This window comes from Triplophysa rosa, linkage group LG21 (genome assembly GCF_024868665.1).
Source record: "Triplophysa rosa linkage group LG21, Trosa_1v2, whole genome shotgun sequence".
In the NCBI taxonomy this organism is placed as follows: domain Eukaryota; kingdom Metazoa; phylum Chordata; class Actinopteri; order Cypriniformes; family Nemacheilidae; genus Triplophysa; species Triplophysa rosa.
In genome coordinates this window covers 6,659,448-6,676,976 of record NC_079910.1, presented here as the reverse complement: position 1 = coordinate 6,676,976, position 17,529 = coordinate 6,659,448, and the positions used below count along the sequence as shown (strand labels likewise).

At 39.6% G+C, this 17,529-nt stretch overlaps 1 protein-coding gene across 8 annotated transcripts in view; it reads right to left on the bottom strand.

Annotated features, from left to right (window-relative positions):
- The window catches only part of camta1a (calmodulin binding transcription activator 1a), a 333,393-nt gene that overhangs the window by 276,202 nt on the left and 39,662 nt on the right, over positions 1 to 17,529 (bottom strand). The gene's annotated exons all lie outside the window — the stretch shown is intronic.

Here is a 17,529-nt window from a genome sequence, read left to right as displayed (position 1 = left end):
TCACCTCATGTCTAACCCGGGCTCTTGCACGCTTTCTGCCCGTGTATATGCAAGCGCATGCACGCGTACAAACATACTTGTGAACTCCGGGTTTGTCTGGAGGGAGTAACCATACATCAAATTTTAATTACAGAATTACTGCAAGATAACCAGAACATGCTGGAGCTGTTGATATGAACCATGTAACAGTGTAATTACTGGCTACTGATTGTGCTCAAGAAGCTATAAATGAATTATCCAGCCTTCTATTTACGTCGACTCATAGATTTAGGCAGTGCTTGTTGTGGAAGACTGGGAAGTTATAGAGAGACACAAGAAACAAACAGGCCAATATGCTGAATTCACACATCTCCCAGCAGCACACATTACTCTTCCTCTCTCTCTCTCTCTCTCTCTCTCTCTCTTACATACACACACAATCACATATTGAGAGCTCAGAGAAAAACACAGAGGAAAACCTGAAAAGGAAGCATACCGCATGGATTACTGAAAGGCAAGTGTATGCAGCAGCATGTGTCATCCAACATAATTCAACTAATTAAAAAAGGAGAATTTATTAACAGAAAATAAAATGGGATTGAAATAATATAAGTACTCAGGGAGTGCTGGTTGTGTCTACACAGGATGTGAGTGGCACATTGTGGTGCGTCAAAACCAGACCGTATTGTTCAGAATCAATAAAGAAACTCTAGAGGAATCTGAGGCACCTTTAGTGGATGGATGCTAGATTTTTATTTTGGATGTCTTCTATTATTTCCCTGTTCCATTGTAAAATATTAATGTTTTGAATTGAATTGTATTTTGTATTTCAATACTGTAAACTTTAGCGAACACAAAAGCTACTTTGCAATGGTTTTGGTCTACAAACTAAATATGTTTACACAGTTGTGAACATCTTTTCAGCCAAGCATTCACTTAATGCAAAATATGCTAAATAAACCACCGGGAGACTGCATTTATTAGATATTATTTACTAGAATAATCTTGATTGTTCTATAAATACCATGCACTGTCCTGTGTTTGACCTTTTTTGTGTTTTTCAGTTTTTCTTATTTTCTCCTGTAAAGCTGCACATTGTGAAAAGCCCTATATAAATAAAATTGAATTGAATTGAATTGAAAGGACTAGAGCTGTGAATCTTTACTTGCCTCGCATATTGATTCGATTAAGATTCAGAGGGTCACGATTCGATGAATCTTGTCCGCCAATTCTAACGTATTATTAATAATACAAACGCTTTAAACTATCTTTTTCACTCAGATTTAACCTCAGATGTGTTATAAGGTGGTGATCTTAGAGTCCGTCTCACTTCACTTCACTTTCTTTCAGACTCGCACTTTTACCGTTGCGGCTCTTAAAGTTTTGACGTGCCGCTTTGACAAGACGCGTGCTTCTTTGCGAGTAGATCGCTACACAGTGTGCATCATCTGTGCGTCGAATTAGCGCTTTACAGTTTAAACAACTTTCAACAGCTATAAACAGCAGTCCACGTTCAGAAATATCACGCACTTTATTGACCAACAGCTTCCTGCACGCATTAAACTCATCAGACGAGAGAAAGAGAGAGTGCGAGAAAGACACCCAGGTGCTGATTCACTCACACTGATTTTGAAATGCAGTTTGAAAGACGTATTTATATAACTTATGTTGAAAGCAATGTTTTTAAGATGGGACGAGAGTTTTTTTTTTATAATTAAAACCGCCAACTGTTGGCATGTTATATTTAAATGCAAATCGATTATTTGTTTCTATGCATCAATGCGGTAATCTTTCAAATAAGCTTGTCAATGCATCATAAAAATCTCGACAGCTCGAAAAAGGACTATAAAACTGTTCTTCTGTAGCCCACGCAAATTCTAGACACCACTAGATTTTATTTGAGTTCTTTGTTGTTCTCTTTTTCATTTGACTGTTTTGTTATAGCCTCAAGCTTTAGCTTATGGTCCAAGTATATTAAACATTCCGACATTCAGCTCTTGACAGCCTGTAGTTGTTACAGCATGATGTCACAACACATTATGCCCCCTCCAGTGTAAACACGGTGCGTGTAACAAAACACATGGGATCAGCAAAACAGATAAATGATGAAAAACAGAAAGGTGCATTAAAATAAATAAATATGATATGGTTACCAAGAGTATGCAGGAGGTCAGGGGTCATGGTCAACATAAACTATAATGGCAGCGGCACAGATGTGTATGTGGAAATAAATATAATAGCGAATCAGTAAATCAGAATAAACACAATGAATCAAGAACATCATTCACCACAGGATCAAGTGTGCTTCCCTTATCCCCACAGTAAATCATACATCCGGCTTTTTATCTCTCAGGTAGAATGACAAACTCCTAGTCACGCTTTTCAAACTTAGCTGTGCTTTTAATAAACTAAGACTCCCAGCAGAGAGAGTGGGAAATGTGAGTGAAGTGAAGTATTCACAAATTAGACAACATCGTTTACTTATGGATGAGTCATCAGTTACACTTTTGTATATTTGAAACCACTCTAAAAGTTTAGGTGAATTAAACAGCATACAAGGGCTGTGCCTTAATGTCTAAGAAACCCACACATGATGTTCCAACTAATAAGCGTGAAGGAACCGCTAACATTTCCTTGGTGACATTTCACGCCAGCTGTGATTAACAGAACACACACCGCACCGCACCGCACCACCTCAGTCAGGTGAGTACAGGAGTACATATCCATACACGAAGTATGGAGCATGACACCTACCGAGAGGGCCGACACACACAGAGGTAATCAGAAGCTCTCCAGAATAATGTGATGATAGTGGGAACCTGTCAGGAGTGCAGCTTAGATGGGCACAAGCCCATTACACAAGTTCATTACATCTTTCTCAAGGAAATGTGAGAGGTGCTTGTGAGGGCTCCGGATCACTTGCTCGGGCATTCTGGGTAGTTTCTTTCTAGGGGGTTGATAGGGTTTCCTGGTTGCTTACAGGCCAGTCAAAACAGCCAAATTATATTCTGTTTCCTTCATATATCTACGGTCTACAACTACGGGGTATTTTTGCAGACCGCTTATTAAAGTAATAGCACACCTCTTTTCAACAAGCTGCGTAATTTGAAAGTGCCATTAGTGTCTATAAAAACAAACCTCGTGGAACAAGTAACATGTAAAAGTTTAATATACAGGGTTTGGGATTTTAACAAAGCTATAACATTTAAGTATTAGCAACAGAATTGTGGTGTTTGTCCGAGCGAGCGGCAATAAAAAGATCACTTTCTGTAAATAGTAACAATGATGCATTCACAGGAGGTGTTTTTAAAGACCAGGGCCCGTATTCATGAAAAATCTTAGCGCAAAGAGTTGCTCCTAGTGACAAAATTCTAAGAAAATTCTTAGAAATGTGGGCGTTTCCCCTTAGAATTACAGAAAAGATCCTAGTAAATAAAAAAGTAATTTATAAAGGATCTTAACCCTTAAAAGAGCTCTTAAGGTCCAAAATTTTAGGAGTATGGAGGAGGACTTTTAAGAGACTTAAGAGTTTCTTTAGCAGCAAAGAAAATGGACGAAACACGAAAAGTGAGAAGAAATGTCTTGCAGTGCCTGACAATTTCCATATTACTTTTAAGGTTTATCAGATTTTTTTATTGTTTTGTGTGTGTGTGTGTGTGTGTTCATGTTTTTATATCCCGGTGGGGACCTAAACCTGAATGCACAGAAACACATGGGGACTCGTGTCACTGTGGGGACCAAAATTGAGGTCCCCATGGGCAAAAAAGCTTATAAATTGTACAGAACGATATTTTTTTAAATGCAACAAGTTTTCTATGATCTTTAGGTTTAGGGGTTGGGTTAGGGATAGTGTGTGTGTTCAACTTTTGATTATGTTGATTTCATGTACAGCTGCTTTGATGCAATGCAAATTGTAAAAGCGCTATAAAATAAAATTACATTGAATTGAATGACAGTGAGTTAATAAGACACAACACATGTTTGTAACCGATCCTATTAGAGACACACGCTAACATCTCCAAAACAGCACAGAAATGCCATAGCACCAGAAATAGATGAAATCACAACATTAACATATTTAGCAACTGGAGAAATGCAGCTATGCAGCAGAGATGATTCGGTTGTCACAACCTTCTATAGTGATCACACAAACAATTACAGCACTTACAGAAACTTATTGTGTCACTGTTCATTTTCTATCAAATACGTTGATGTTAACAGCATGGTAAATTAAAAAAAAGGAAAGGATATTTATATATGTATATATATATATATATATATATATATAGTGCGTGTGTGTGTGTGTGCGCGTGTGCGTGAGTACGGTAAAACAGGAAAAAGACATGTGCAATTTCAAACTAATGACCCTATACTTAAAAGCGCTCTTTTTTCCTTCTTGGTCAACCAACCAATCAAAGTCTTTAAAAGACTGTGTCATACATAGCAACGAGGTCAGCCTCACTAAGATAAAAGTTTTTTGTCTTTTCCTTGCTCAGAGTTTCTCTCAGATTGGTCCTGAATCGTTTTTAAGCTAAGACTCCTACGTAGAAGTTTTTAAGCTAAATTAAGAGCTTTCTTGGAGGATTCTTAGAAGCTTTAAGAATACGGGCCCATGTCATTTAATAATAAGAGGTGCATCAGCTCTATCAAATTTACATTGACAGAAAAAAGGTGATTTTCCCTCATCATCATCTGTCTCACTTCTGTTGTCATTCTGTGTTTGTTGTGATCCTCTCCTGATTTAATTATCAAACTCAGATCAATTCAAACCACGAAAACACACCTTGAAAAAATCTAGGTGAATCTATATTTCACATTAAAAGTTGAACTTTTAACTATAAAACTGTAAAACTTGAAACCTTGTTTCGACTGGAATTCTTAGTTAAAATCAATTTGATCAGATTATTGCAGCATAAAATCAACACAGGAGAAGCCATCAAGTGCCTTCATCAGTGACCAGTTTATATTACATTTAGCAGCATAAAAATCTCAATTACATGATGGGAACTTTAGAAAGACATAAATGCTGAGTGACCATTAAACACATGGCTGACATTAAAAATAAATTGTGTCATCATTTCATGTTGTTTCAAACCTGTATAACTTACTTTAGAATAAAAAAGACATCGTTCTAGAGAATGTCAAAGTTGCTTTTGTTAATAAAATGAAAGTGAATGGGCACCACAGTCACCAGCTGTGATCACCATTCTTACAGTATTTATTTTATTAAATTAAAATGCTTGTACATTACTGTATGTCAGACAACTACTTTGTTTACTCAATGCAAGACAATTCGTTTTGGATGACGTGAGGAATGAGGATGAGATATTATTTATTTTACATTTAGATTTCGGGTGAGCTATTCCTTTAAAACATTTCTGAAGGGCTTAAATGTCTCTAAAACTGTTTTCTCTGGAGTATGTTCTTTATGTTCTATTAAAATCTCCTCACTCAGAAAAAATCAGCTACAAAAAAGCCCGGGTCAAGCGAATCGCAGACCCTTCCACTCGCTCTCCTCTATCATTGGCTGACAGGAAACAAACTATCTGAGGTTTTTTTTACTCCGCTACATTTGGGTCAGGTTCACTCACTTACGTTGTCATTGCTTCAACAGTCAAAATCTACACACAGCTACAATGCGATCTACGCCCCAACCCCACAAAAAAAAGAGAAAAAAAGAGCACAGGAGAGGGTGTGATTGTGCAGCAGAGACAAAGCAATTCCAGCCCCATTAAACATGAGCTAATCATCAAAGACAAATTACACTTCAGTGGGATATGCAAATTCCTAATGAGATGCAAGTCATCAAAAGATATGCACAATTATATTTGGGAACTTCAAATGGAAGGAGTCTACTTTCAAACATGGTTTCCAGACAATGGCATACGCATTCCTGATTGTATTAATGGGCTTTCTGCACATCAGCCGTGGCGCATGCCTTCGCCTGCAATCTATTTCTTCATCGATGGATTATTCTCCCCATCAGATGAAATGCAGTTAGTTTAAAATGGTGAAGCACGCAGACACAATTACCCATCCAGGGACTCGCTAAAGAGCTGATCGATACATGTAGTATAGCAGGTTCAATTCCTTTCCTTTGCCCAAAATATTTATTCCGGAGATGTTCTGCAGGGATAAAAACTATTAGATTCAAACAACTTGTGCCCACGAATATTGTCTTTAGAGAGTGAACAGAAGAGAAACAGAGAAGGTGACACGGCGATAAAGATAGAGGAGAGGTGCATTGAAATGCACATTCCTGTGTTCATTCCTAGTCTATCAATAAAACCAGCGACACCAGATGAGCCAAAAGGAAAAGGAATTGCAAGTGCAGTGATTGGAGAAGAAATTCGAGGGAAAACAGTGATGTTGGAGAGAGATGCAACTGATGGCTAACCTTCAACACTTCGACATACGTACCCATACATCACTGTTCTTCGAAGCACTGTTCAGTCCATAATATCAGACAGACGCCTAACAGGGGCCACTTTTCCACCTGATATTTTAAGCCAATCGCAGTGGTTATTGTATAGAGTAGCGTGTGAGGTCAAGCTGTGATTTCATGTTCCTCAAGATGAAAAAATGAAAGCTTTTTGATGCCCCATGCTCCCCACCATCACCACAGCCCCAATCCCTTCAAAACATGATGGAGCTTATCATAGGAGAGCAGCATGCAGATACTGTCAGACCTGCTTTCAAGTAATCCTGATAAAAGAGATGTAATTTCTGCCAAAACGTTCATCCCGCCTCTCCTTTCCAGTGGACCTCGCAAAGGTACCCGTTTGGGCTTTGTGGGCTTCATCGATTTCTTTGGGCATCAACCCACGCTTAAAATCAAAGGCTAGAGGTATCATGTCACTGCACTGCTTTAAATCATAAAATCGTCTGTGTTCCTATGGAGATAAGATGTTGATTCCATCCAGCCCTGTTTGGAAATGTCAGAGAGAGGTATCAAAGAGGTCTCCATACGAAAGCAATTTTGAGCTGGGTTATTTTCAACACAGCGTTGGGTCAAAAATGGACAAACCCAACCGTTGGGTATAGGTTGTTCTAACCTATTGTTGGGTCAAATACAAACCATTTTCTGGGTTAATTTAGCCCAGTGGCTGGTAGGGCTGGGCGATGTGACAATGTTATCGATGTCGATTACAACAGACAGATACCAGATGATAATCGATAATAATGGAAAACACGCATTATAACATTATCATGCGATGTAGGCTTTAGCGAGAACATTCATGTTCATATGCCCAGGCAGTCAGTAACAGTGACAGAATTTTGGAAGCGCTGTTTTGTTCGGTCAGTTGAATGTGCTGCTGTTTTCTTCTGGTCGCGGCACAGATAGACCAAGAAAAAGACGAGCTGCGACGGCAAAGCAAAACCTCATGCTCGCGCGCTGTACCAGCAACATTTTTCTACTGCATAAAAGCTATGGTTTATCTACGCGCTTTACCTGATGAAAGAAGTCACTGCAACACTGGTTTGTGCGCATGGCGCACTTGTGTGTGTGTGTGTGTGCACGCGTGCCTGCGTGCGTGTTTGTTTGGCACTTGGCGGGTCTGGAACGAATTCCCTCCCGGTCCGTATCCACAGATTGATCGCGTATGACATCAGTACGCTGATCGTATGTGCAACGTTGCATGAAGTCAAACACACCTGATATTATCGGATATTGCGATGATTTTAAAGTCGATTATCGATCTTTTTTTTAAACACATCACCCAGCCCTAGCGGCTGGGTTCGTACCTTTTTTGAAAATAACCCAGCATTTTGTAGAGTTTATGTTAAAAGGCAGAAGGCGAACTTATGTTCTTATTTAACAGTGGAAACCCATGCATTACAATCTGTTTAAAAACATTTGGAAAAAATGGAATGCTAGAGGCTAATCTTCATCTATTAAATATGTACAGAAACATGTCTTTATGCATAAAATCTATTTAGTGTTGGTGTCCTTGAAACCATAACTTGATCTGAAATTTTCATAAAAAGCTCATTTTCACATTAAGTTACACAACCACAAAAATGAAAAAACTAAATCTGTATTATCGCTGAAAAGAAGTGTCTTGTTTTACGTTGTTCTGGTCTCTATAAACTACATCCAAAGTTACCTCCACTCCAGTCTCTTGAACCTCTCCAAGGTAAACCCGTGCAGGGGTCCCCGGTAAGAAGGGCCCAGAAAAGAGCATGGTTCCTAGACTATATTGGAGCTGTCACATGTGTGTTTGGAGCTGCGAGGCAGACAGGCAATTTTAGCAATGTAGTGAGAATCAATACCCTATCACGGTCCTTGTGTGGAGCGCACCATCCTTCAGAGGCGGCATAATTTATATTGTTTTTGTCCCCATGCAAACAGCACAGATACAAGCATATCACAAGAAGCCTTTACTGAGGGTCTCATCCCAGGGCATGAATAAAGTTAATGTGCAATGTCTTTTCCCAATGTGAGCCTTAAATACCCAGAATACATCACTTTATTCGGAGCTAAATGCACCATTCAGCAGGGAACGCTTGGGCAGACATTTTTCCTGATATCGCTGTTGTTCACGAGAACGCCCAGGCTTGGCTTTAGATGTCCTTTCATTGTTTTCCGCCTCTTTCATAAAAGTGTAATTATTAGAGTTGGTCTCTTGTCAGGGCTTGTCTATCAGTAGACAAGGATGCATTTCTATTAAGGGTTTAAAATGGACTATTGTTCCGTCAAAAAGTTTGTGATGCCTCTATTATGTCTGTGCAAAGAAAGGCTGGAATTTTTCCCTCTTTGATTTGCATATCCATTGTGGGAAAACATCTGAGGAGGAAACGAAAATAAATGAGATGCCGCAACGATTTAAATTGGCTTTATCTGGACATTAGCGGGCACGAAATTAGAGTGTTTTTCTCATGAAGGCTTGCGACAACAGATGTCCTAATCTGACAGCTACAACACCTCATTCAAACTATTGATCACGCCCTTAGAAAAGAATGGAAGAAAAAACACATTTGTTATTGGTCACAAACAAATTAAAATGCCAAAAAAGCTTCAGACATCAAGCGAGTGAATAAAATTGCATTCTGCATGGTCAGTTACAGCCAGCTTTGCACAGTTCTTATAATTGCTTTGTGGTGTTAATGAACCATGTGATCTTACATTAGCTAGAGCCAATATCAAACTGCAATAGCCTGCCCAAAAGCGTCAAGCCGACAATTCTGTTGATTCCATCTCATCTACCAGGAACAATATTCAGACATCCAACCCCAGACATCAGCGAGGCAGTTTAAAAAAAGTTGCCATGGTAGCATGAGGACCAAAGCCTGCGCTTGTTGACCCAGACAGGCAGGTGTCTCGAAATCACATCAGGGCAAGAGATGAGGCTGTTACAGACTCAATTTCAGCATTAAGGCCGGGATCATAATGGAGGCGGTAATGACACGGCCCTGCTGCCCCCGGCAACAGGGTCTCCACACCCTGGTGCATCTCTCTGCCTGCTTATCGATCTGTATACGGATGGCAGACGAGCTTTGCCCGATGAAACATCAGCAAATTTTGGACAACTTCGGCACTTGTATGGGTGGGTGCAGGGTGCTCTGCAGGTGGCCAGAATGCATTAAAAAGCACAGCGCCAAGAGACCGGGCTTAATTTAATGCTGGGCTCTCATCTTCTCACCACAGCGCTCAAAAAAAAACCACAGCCTGATCTCCACGGTGACCCTGTGGCTCAAGAGAAGTCCACCTGCTTGTTCTAGAGACTTGAACATAAAAAGATCAAGCCTAGACAGTTTAATACAACATTGGGCCTAAGTTTAAAAAAGTTTTACATTCTGAGAACAAATGCAAGTGGTACAGCAGGTTACTTCGTGTGCTTATTTGTTGCTTTGTGGTTGCTAGGGCATCGCGAGGTGGCTGCCTAAAAGACCAAAGAAAGAAGCCCAGCCCAAGTTTCTATAATTTTCTGGTCCCTGGTAAATTTTCAAGGGATAGTTAAGCCAAAAAAGGACCATTTTGTCATCATTTACTCACCCTTATGTCATTTTAAACCAAAAGAAGATATTTTGAAGGATGATGGTAACCGAACATTGGCAGTACCCATATTGTATGTACACAAAACCAAAACCAATGCCAAAGTCAGTGGGTATCACCGTCGTTCATTTACCAAATTTCTTCTTTTGTGTTTTGCATAAGAAAGTCAGTTTGAAATGACAAGAGGGTGAGTAAATTATGACAGGATTTTCATTTATATCCCTTTAAGAATTGTTTTGCCTGCTGTACCACCATCAAAAATGTTACATACTGAAGTTTAATTATTATTGAAATATGTTAACATAAACTTGCCTTGTTCCATTTGATGTTGTACAGTCATGTGTTCTTCAGTGGAACAGAGGCATCATAAGTGCAAATAAATCAACAATATACACAAAATCAGTCAGCCGTTTGTTCCTGTGCTTCCACTGGAAATAAAACATGCATATTTACAATCCCTCCACATCTTCCCAACACACCAATTTGCATCTGTCTTGAAACCACAACCAGAGTAAGAAACTGTCAACCTCCATCTTACCACGCTAATGACTCGGAGACCAAAGTCAACTTGAAGGCTAGCACAAATAATCATTATTCATCATGCCAAGGAAATAAATTAAATCTGTTTCTCGACTCTAAAACGTGTTGAGATTTATAAAGGAAACCGAAGAAACTGAACGCTCGATTTTTTCCTAAATTCTAACCTATCCTTACAGTAAATTAAACAGGCACACCTTAACCTTCTATTCGCCTTTAGGCCACGGTTGATTGGCAAATCCCCCACTTACTAAATTATGGGTAACATTCAGTGAGGTATAAACAGCCAAGGACTAACTCTTGATAAAACAGCACTTCCTCTTCTCTTTCCCCTGACAATATGTCTAAAACCTGCATTTAATTCAGCAACTTGCAAGCGCTTGCCTTGTCAAGTGTAAAAAGAGAAAGAAGACTGTATCAGTGTACAGATGCCAAAATATAAGACACTACAAGATGTATAAACACAAACCAATATTTCCTCTGCTGATACGAATATACATTCCACCATCCGGTGTGCTGTCTAGTGTCAACAGATAGAACAACCACAGAACAATCGATGACATCTTGGCAATGGCTCAAAAACAAATCCCACAAATATACATGCAGTAGGAGGCAAACAAAATTGCAAGCATCATAGACCAAACTGTTTGCAGGTAATACAAATGAATGTGTGTTTAAAGACCCGGTGAAATGACTTGATAAGCAGTTTTCTGGTCAATGCCAACACGCTATATTACAGTAAAATGATTTGCTATTTGCTAGTCTACTGCAAGGGGCATTCTCAATCTAGAGAAAAAGTGATTTAAAATTACTCAAAAACCTTTTGAAGTATCAACTGAATCGCCAATATTTTTGGTCCATTTCTTTTTCAAAACTGTTAGGAGTATGCAAGCATTTACATGGTATAAAAGAGAACAGACATGAACTAAAGCAACCAAACTGCAATTCCAGAGGCTTCTAGTAAAACATCCATGCACTGACAAATAAACCTTAAATGTGTCCTATGTGACAAAGCAAAAAATTGTATATGTATACATATTTATAATATAAAATAGCATAAGAGAGATTTCTCTTTGATAGTTTGTTTTCTACATTTTTGCTGTCACACCATAGGACACACTTGCAGTTTATTTGACAACTACCCACATGTCATTTCATTACTGTTTAAGGTTGTTTTGTATGTGAAGATGATGTGGGTGGTCCGCTATTTGCATGTGCGACAGAGTACTCGCATGTGTGTGTGTGTTTTGTGAGCAAAGTCCAGATGGAGCAGGGCATTGCCGCACAGTCTGAGTGACCACAGAACGACTGGTACGAGCTGTCATAGATGGCATGCACCTGCTCCGCACACATCAGCCCTTCCCACTTTCTTTCATCATGAAGCCACACTGTAAGCACTTCAGCACTGGAGAATGGCCTCGGAGAGCCACCGTATCCATCAGCATAAAATTACACATTCGCCATTCGCTTATGCTGATAAACAGCCTCAATACTTGGAGGACATAAATCTATGCACATTTGCTGCAACCCAATGCTCCTGATGTCTATGGTGGCCACAGTCTGCAACTAAAAGGCAGAGCCACCACACCCTGGATAAAACCCCTTATGCAGCCCCAAACATTAACGAACACAACGCAGGCCCTTAAAGGGATAGTTCAGCCAAAAATGAAAATTCTGTCATCATTTACTCACCCTCTTACCATTTTAAACCTGTATGGCTTTCTTTCTTCTGCAGAACACAAAAGAAGATATTTTAAAGAATGTTGGTAACTAAACAACAGCAGTACCCATTGAGTTGCATTGGTTTGTGTCCATACAATAGGGTACCGCTGTTGTTCGGTAACCAACATTCTTCAAAATAACCTCTTTTGTGTTGTGCAGAAAAAGAAATTCATACAGGTTTAAAATGACAAGAGGGTGAGTAAATGACGACAGAATTTTCATTTTTGGGTGAACTTCCCCTTTAAACCCCTCAACCTAGACTCTCTTTGTCTTCACGTTATCTTACCTGTTTGAATTTATTATAGAATAAATGCATCATAAAAAGAATGTAGAATACAGAACATGGATATAGACATAGATAATTATGTGAGATCATACTGTATATAACATCAATAGGTTTGTGTGCACAGCTCTGTGCCACTCACTACTGGCCTAAGGTGAGTCGAGCGGGTATTGATGCAACTTTTCAATCTAGCAGCCTAGTCCAGTGTACACAGTGTTGAGTCTATTGCTCTTAAGTGTTCCATCACTAAATGCTATCCAGGAGGTTCTGGAGGAAACATGGCCATTACTGGTAAAAATGAAAGAAAATCATTGTATCCTGATTGATGTGGCCCATTCCCCTCGGACATGAGCTACTGCCTCACTCTCCAGAACAGCAACTCTTCCCACCATATGTGTTTGTTTCATGTAATTGTCTTAAAATTAGACTTGCGATGAACTAAGCGATGAAAACAAACAAGAGGCATGGGTATATAAATATTTAATGTGTGTATGTGTGATGTATGCAGAGTAGGTAGGGAGAAGCACAAATGTACTTCTAAATTATTGCTTGTTTTTAGTAACACAAGAGATGTGACATGAATTAAACACTCATGCCCAATAGTAACTCTTCAAAAACGTCTGGCTGTCCTTGAGATGTCTGAAGTTCTGTTTGCTGCACAGAGAAGATAATGAACTACAGTACAAATCCGTCTCTAATTCAGCTGTAATCTCTTATCCAAATAGTGAGAAAGGGAAGAGAGCAGAAAAAAGGAGCAATTCTGAACTTCATCTCAGACAAGGAGCTCCCGCTGTGAGCGCACCACTGCTCATTTAAGTGGAGGGAGAGCTGTCAGCCCGGGCGTCATTAGAACAAACTACAGCTGCTCTGTGTGCTATCGCAGATACAGGAGAACAGCTAGAATCACCTCACATGAGCTTTCCTGATTACCAAGAGCAACGGTCATCACATCTGAAGGACAAAAGCACCTACATGTTGTGTAGTTGTCATTGCTGCCTATATATATATATATATAATATAATATATATATATATATATATGTATTGTATCGGTGGTTGTGTGTGTGTGTGTGTGTGTGTGTGTGTGGTGTGTGGTGTGTGTGTGTGGGTGTGTGTGTGTGTGTGTGTGTGTGTGTGTGTGTGTGTGTGTGTATGTGTGTGCGTGTGTGTGCGTGTGTGTGTGCGTGTGTGTGTGTATATTCTTTAGTAATATATATATATATATAACTGCTTATATCCAAAACCTCACCAGAAAGTTTAGGAATAAATAATCTGAGCATGGGGTCACCTGAGTGACAGTACACATGCTTTTCATAATAAGAGCAGCCAATGGGTTACTCTGGGAAATAGGCCTAACTAGCACATCAATGTTTCTTTAAATATAAACCCAGATGAAAAAAAAAACAGAGTCAGTCTCAACGTGAGCTTCAGACTGGCAACGTAGGTTTAATCAAATGTTCCTACGGAGGACTGTCAGTGACGGTGAGTGACACATTCATCCCGTCTGTTACATAAGCAAAGCGTCCTGTGCAAAGCTCAATTCCAACAAAGCAAGAAAAAAACCTCATTTCTAGGTTTCTGGGTTTTATCCTCCATTCAAAGTTCCCAGGAAACTAATTTCCTTGACAGACAAGCGCTCCATAATAGATGGAACACTTCCCACACATTAAAAGAATGGAGTTCCAAAACAACAAAGACAGGAGGCGCTTTAAAAGTCCAATCTCACATTTCACGTTGTCACACTGCAAAACACTCTCATCAAAGGCCATTGATTTTCCATTCCACAGCAAATGATGATTAAGGCAAATCAGGCCTTTGTTTCATAGCTCAGACTCTTCCTTTCTGAATTTAGTGGCACTCGGGGTGTTTACCAATAGGCTGCTGAGAGAATAAAAAAGAAGAAACGTCTGCTGCCTCTGTGAATTACCAAAACAGTACAGTTCTGGTTGACCGATACACGGTTTTATAAGGTTCATTTAATAAAGATACATAGCTACACGATGGCTCTTATAGCATGCAAACATTATTTAATATTTGATCTGAGTAATGAGAAAATACAAAATGTTATTAACTAGAAGTCTATTGATAGATATGGATCACAGGGAAATACAAAATCTGTTATTCGTGCCAGCAGGATAAATGGCTAAAAATGACTGATAAACTGGGCTGGGCAACATGATCACTATGGAACAGTATTACCAGATAAAAACCAAGGTGTGTGCGCCTCCAGGCTTGGTGTCCCTAAGTGCAAATGCTATGCAACACCACAGGACATCAGACGGCATATACAGCTCCTCAGACGGCATATACAGCTCCTCTCTCCAGACTTCAATTATTGCAGGTCTCCCCTTTAGCCCACCTTCCTTGGAGGCTAATTACACTTCCTTTAATAAAGATGCCTACAGAGCCTGGTTTAGCCCCTCTGCCCCTGGGCAGGGAACCGCCTGTGGTCTCATTGTCCTTCAGGAGCCTGGCAGCAGAGAATCTATACATGGACAAGACCAGTAGTCAGACAAGACCCGCTGCTCTCCGAACTAGCTTCCGAAACGTGACTGCAGGGCTTTGCCGTGTCACGAAAATAAAATAAACAAATTTGCTTCGCAATTTAAATACGCAAGACCAATTGCTTTGATGAATGGGGGTCACCGTGTTACAGCTGCTTGTACTAATTGCACTGTTTTATGAGTTATTACTCTCTAATTCCTCTTCCAAAGTCACGTTAATGCCGCCCTGAGTATATCTCATACGCGGCTGAGTAATGAGAGCAAGACTTTCATGCTCATTGTAATCATTTGTCTGCCGCAATCACTTTCCCCGTTGCTTGCAACACTGGTATTTTATTCCTAGATTTGTCTATTTTATGGGGAACAGAGTGATTCATGCTTCTATAAATACCCCTTATCTAAACGTACATTATTACTTCAGATCAGGTCATTATGAATTATAAGAACTGTTTTAAACATGCAACATTACAAGAAATCCTCCAAAATCATTCAATTATTCAAATAAAGGAAACCCCTGAACAAAAAGGTTAACTGGGGCAGAACTCTAACCGTGAATAAGAAGTTAGGTTTTTATCTTCCTGAACTTTGCATTTTAGTGCATCCCTTAAAATCTTTTTTTCAAGGAGAAGAGACTTGTCACTCAGCCCGTTTCGTCTGCAAGTAAAAAAACTTCTAAAACTTCTGTTTAACTCCAGTGAAAGTGATACCAACACTACTTCACAAAAAACGAGACATTGGATATAAAGACGGTTATTATTTGTTCTCGCTGTCACAGTGGTTCACTCAAAAACAAGCACTGTGATATTGCTGTCAAAACGCTATAGCTTTTGTTTTGCTAATCTAGCCAGCAGAACACTAAAAACAGAGATCCATAGCACAGCACGGGTCCAGTCTTTAGAGATGAGACACGGCTCATTTTGAGTACAGTGCTCTGGATGGACAGATGGGAGGGAAACAAAATACTTTTGTTCTCTATGCGTTACCACTCATGTATAAGACCATATGCTAAATCCCTAAAAAAGACAAACAAATGGAAAAAAGCAATTTCTGTACTTTTGGTCATTAGCTCTTGGAAAACGTTATCACTTTTCACAGTTAATCATCGTGTTAGAGGCAACTAATGTAGTGTTTCATTAAAAATGCTTTTTTTAATACAACCGATAACAAAATTATGCCAAATACGTTATCTGACAATAACTTCGTGTTTATATTAAAGGGACAGTTCACTTAAAAATAAAAATCCTGTCATCATTTACTCAACCTTTTGTCATTTTAAACCGGTATGATTTTCTTCCGTAGAACACAAAATAAGTTATTTTGAAGAAACCAAACAGCGCCGGCACCAATTCGCTTCTACGTATTTTGTTGACACAAAACTGGGTGCCAGTTACCAACATTCTTCAAAATATCTTTTGTGTTCTGCGGAAGAAAGTCATCCAGGATTGAAATGACAAGAGGCTGAATAAATGATGACGGAGTTTTCATTTTTGGGTGAACTATCCCTTTAACTATTGTATAAAAGTAACAAATCTCAATCATCCTGTTGTATTGATACTAAAAGTGTGAAATGACATGATCCAATTAACCTCACTACCACATGACCCATCTGAAATCTGCTCCATTGACTACATACAGTACAGCGCCACACAACCTGACCAGCCCTTTTTGTGGTAATTCCAGTTGTGCTGCAAATACACACATGTCTCTATCCTTCCACCAGACACGGTGATTGTCTTTCTATTAAGAGACTCCTGCAGATTTTTCCCCCTTAATCCTATCAACTAATGTAAAGCTGTTGATCCATGACTGTCTTGAAGGTTATCTTGTGTGCGTCATGCCCAAGGGTATCTATTATTTACATGGCAGTCCACCCTCTGAGGGAGGTGCAAATGAACAGCTAAACTTTCCAGACTATCAGTGAACATACACATCAGATAACACGCCTGACCGACTCGGGGAGGACACGGGGCTGAAATTCCTATCGCATCTCTATATAACAGATTATCATCCATAACAGCAGAGAAGAGATATTTGCGGTTTAAATCAGAGGTTCGTCCGCGGTGGTGCCTGGGGGAGTCGTTTTTCCGAGACTGTTGTTTGTCAACAAACAAGCAAGTGTCTTTGAAAGCTATGTTTCAAGCAACAACATTTGTAACAGGAAACCCTAAGGACATTTTCTCTCTAAAGTGCAGCACTTGCATGTAAGTGGAAAGAAATTTCAAACAATAACGCAGGCCTTTATTTCCAGACATAATATCCTATGGCTCGCAGCCCACCACTCATAACCGCATTTTCCTACATAAAACCCAAAGGCAGAAAACGTCCACTTGTTGCATTAGCGTCTTTTACCTTCCTCTAATTACAGAGACATTAAGCTTTTTCATGGGATTAATAACAGCGTACGCAGTGCCGGAGTCAGAGGCCAGGTATCAAAAAGAGAGCTCTCTGCAAATGCGTTGATGAGCGTCTCCGACAATAACACCTTTCTCCCTCCACACAATCAAACAT